Source organism: Myotis davidii, unplaced genomic scaffold (assembly GCF_000327345.1).
Source record: "Myotis davidii unplaced genomic scaffold, ASM32734v1 scaffold174, whole genome shotgun sequence".
NCBI classification, from domain to species: Eukaryota; Metazoa; Chordata; class Mammalia; order Chiroptera; family Vespertilionidae; genus Myotis; species Myotis davidii.
In genome coordinates, this window is record NW_006289087.1 from 3,051,497 (window position 1) to 3,055,807 (window position 4,311).

Here is a 4,311-nt window from a genome sequence, read left to right on the forward strand (position 1 = left end):
AACCTGGGTCCCTGGGAACCTGTGTGTGCGGGACATGTGGGGGAGATGCTCCAGTCTCTTTTGGGGACCTTATTGCCCCCCAACTGAACATGAAGCACTGAGGACACACTAGATGTCGGCATATAAAGTACCTCTTCCATTTACATGTCAACTTTCCTCTTATAAGACAACCAGGAAATGAACTTTGAATAGGAAATGAATCAGACAAGAGAGCAAAGATGAGCTAATCTCTCAAAACATGCTGTCTGGGAGCTCCGGGGCAAGGACAGAGAGGTGCCCACCCAACCCGGGCATGTACTGGGGGCCAAGCCAACCTTTGCTCCCGTGAAGGTGACATACTGCTGGTCCTCTCCTCTCAAATCAGTAGCTCTCTTCCTTTCTTCATTTATTCTTTCATTCATCTGACATTCATTGAGCCCAGCCGGCGGGGCTCAGTGGCTGAGCGTCCACCTATGAAGCAGGAGGTCATGGTTCAATTCTTAGTCAGGGCACATGCCCAGGTTTCGGGCTCAATACCTAGTAGGGGGTCTACAGGAGGCAGCCAGCCTATCAGTGATTCTCTGTCATCATTGATGATTTTCTCTCTCTCCTTCTCCTTTCCTCTCTGAAATCAATAAAAATATATTTTAAAAAATTAATTGAACACATGGAGCTAAGAGCTTTAAAAGAAAAGGGGTGCAAAGGTGAAGGGCTTCCAGTCTAGTGCGTCTTTGAGTGAAGGATTGAAATAGGGACAGATCTCAAACACACAAACAATCCAATATGACCTCGCATCAGTGAAGAGTAGCGCAATGATCTGGGCATGTGTCTCTGAAAGTCTTCTCAGATGAGAAACTGTGGAGGCCGAGTCATCTTTGTCCAGGCAGAGAAAGAGGGAAGGGCATTCCAGGAAAAGCACAGAGGAGTAGATGAGTCTCACATGTTTGGGATTGTGGGAGCAAATCCATGGTGGACGTGGGGACAGAGAAGGGCGGGCCCAAGGGACAGGGAGTGAGGCTGTGAAACGAGTCTTTGTGTTCCATTCAAAGGGCTTTCACCAATCCTGTGGGAAAGGGGAAGCCAGAGAATGACATTTACATGATCCATCCTTCTGTTATACAAAGATAACTGGGAGCAGAGTTAATGGGCCGAAAAATAGGAGAGCTTGGGATGGGAAGTGACTAAAACCATGACATAAAGTTATGACACAACGACATCACCATGCATAGATTTTGTGGTTAAACATATTTTTGAAACAGAAGCAGCAGGAAGAAAGTTTACGGCAGAAATGGCCAGAAACCACAGATGAGCTCATGGCAGACAGAGTTGGAGTTTGAAGCTGTCACTGCAGAGGATGAAACACAGCCAAGAACATTCCAAATATTAGAATAATGTCATTGTCGTTCCCTTACCTGTGACAGCTGCCGGGCCAGCGTGATCTATGATCTCTTCTGGGCCTTTCATTACGTTGCCATCACTGCGCTGCCTTCCCAATTCACTGCCTCGGGGGACATTGGAGAGTTGAGTTCGAAAAGGAGAGTCACGAAATTAGATAGTCTTCATATTTTCTTTCTTTCTCCATTTTCGAACTGACTTCAAACAAAGGGCTGTTGAAGGATGAGGTTGTGGAGCCCTTTCACCGTCAGCTACAAGATGGGCTACATTTTCAGCCCCCAAGCACCCAGCTCCGAAATCTGTCCCCGTTCCTTTATTATTTGCAAGTATATATGTGTGTGTGTTTCTTCTACATTCCCTGGTGGAAGGAAGAGCTTGCTTGGGTGAGTCTTATGCCAGGGCTCTCAGGAAGTTAAGAGGAGGGTGAGGAAGCTTTGGAGGATGTTCGAGAGCAAAGAAATCAGGAGTCATGATGCAAGGAGGGCATGTTGAAGTGCGATCAGGCAAGGAGTTGACCGAGCGCTCTGGCCACGTGAAACCAGGAAGTGACCTTTAGCTCATCATCACTGAAGATGAGAGGACAGAGATGACACCCAGAGAGAGAATAAGTGGCAAACGTCACGGCGAGAAGGGAAATTCTAGTTTCTTCTTTACTCTTTGGATCACGTGCCCCCTCGGGTTCGATCTCTGTCTCCGGGCATCTGGAGGAAAAGTGAGACATTTAATTCAGGACTTGGACACTTTAGGTGGGTCCAGGTTTCGTGTCACCTAGGTAACACATCCGATTGGCGGAAGTGAACTTTCTCCTTTCCGTCGATGACGTGATTCTGTGGCCGCATGGTACTTGTGAGTTGCCATCTCTGTGGTTCTCTCTGCTTCCTGGCATCTGATCTTGCCCAGAAACTTGCAAACATCACATCTACCTCACCAACCACCCCTGCCCTCAACGATGACCGGTTGTGGGCCTCTGATTCCTTCATATGTTCACCGCCTTGGACCCCAGTCCGTGTGCCAGCCAGCTCGCCACTGTTCTTCCTGACAGACACCTGCTTCGTCCTTGCCCACAATCTGGACAGGCCTTCAGGTCGCACTGGGTGTCACCCATGCAGGGCTGCTAGGGGGAACACTGAACCCCCATACAGGCCTCCATGAGCAGTGTCCAGGGGCCTCCCATGATGCTCCAGCAGGTCCCCCCATTGCATGGACGACTCCCCCAAACCAAGCTGGACATCTTCTAGAACCTCGGGACATTTCACAGGTCCCCAACTATTGAGACTGTTGACGACTGAACTTCTGCCACCCACTTAGCAGATATCTGTGTGGCCTCAGTGCTGTGCCCCGGAATGGCTTACGCTGCTCTGAGATGCCCCAAAGGCACACAGTTGTGACAGAAAGAAGGGAAGGTCTGGAGACTCGGGGAACAAAATTCCCTGGGAACATTGGTTTCGCCACACCAGGGGCTCCAGAGCTGAAAGCTGCCACCTTCAAATGCCTGCCCAGTGTCGCATCCAGCCTGGACGCATTTGTACAAAGGTGACCCAGTGACCCAGGCTCACTCCCCCCCGTTCACCACCCCATCCCCCGCTCCATGGAGCTCACTAGGAAGCTCAAGCCGTGAGCAGTTGCTCAAAGCCTGAGAATATTCCATGGAATGACATTCCCCCAAGGGGTTAAATGATGGAGTGAGGTGGACAGAGAGCAGTCTCTATGAAATGTACAAGAAGGAAGTTTTCATTGAATTTTATTCGGGACTGAATTGTCCTTCCCCAGGCCTCAGTGCATTGATCCAGCGAGGTAGGATTGATAAGACTGAACTCCCCCCAGCAAGCAAAGTCATCTTTCTGGGATTCCAGACATTTCTGGTACCAGACCCCCCCCCCCCTCCATCCAAGGCATTGCTGATATGACTGACAATTCTTTCATTGTCTTGTGGTAAAATACGCATAACAACCTTTACCGTGTTAACTAATTTTAAGTGTATGGTTCTGTGGCATTTATTAAATGCCCATTGTTAGGCAGCCATCATCACCCTCCATCTCCAGAACTTTTTCATCTTCCCAGCTGATCTCTGTACCCCTCAAACACCAACTCCCATCCACTCTTTTCCCAGCTCTGGCAAGCACCATTCTACTTTCTGTTCCTATGCATTTGACTATTCAAGGTGCCTCAGAGAAGTAGAATTATACAGTGATTGTCCTTCTGTAACTGACTTATGTAACTGACAATTCCTTTAAAAATATTTTTTCTGTTTTAAATTCATTTTTATTGATTTCAGAGACAAAGGGAGATGGGGAGAGAGAGAGAAACATAGTGATAAGAGAGAATCCTTGATTGACTGCCTCCTGCACGCCCCCTATTGGGGATCAAGCCTGAAATCCAGGCATGTGCCCTGACAGGGAATCAAACTGTGGCCTTCTGGTTCATGGGTTGTCGATGCTCAACCACTGAGCTATACCGGCAGGCACGTAACTTACAGTTCTTAACCATCATTTTCCTCAGTTGATTTGTTTGTGTCACATCGACCCAGATGTAGTCCTGGTGCTGTCAGAGGTCCAAACATCCCCTTTCAACAACATAATTTCTACCAGTAAGCCAGCCAGGATTTATTGCATTCCTACCACATGTTTAGGAGAGGGTTGGCTGCCATGAGAAACAGAAGAACTCTGAAAATATGTCACCCTTCCTGCCCTTAAGAAATTTCTAATTTAGTAGATCGGGAGGCGAAGGGAACACACATAAAATAGCAGGAAAAGCCCTACCCGATTTGCCTCAGTGGATAGAGCGTCAGCCTGCGGACTGAAAGGTCCCAGGTTCAATTCCGGTCAGGGGCATTGTACCTTGGTTGCGGGCACATCCCCAGTAGGAGGTGTGTAGGAGGCAGCTGATGGATGTTTCTCCCTCATCGATGTTTCTAACTCTCTATCCCTCTCTGTAAAA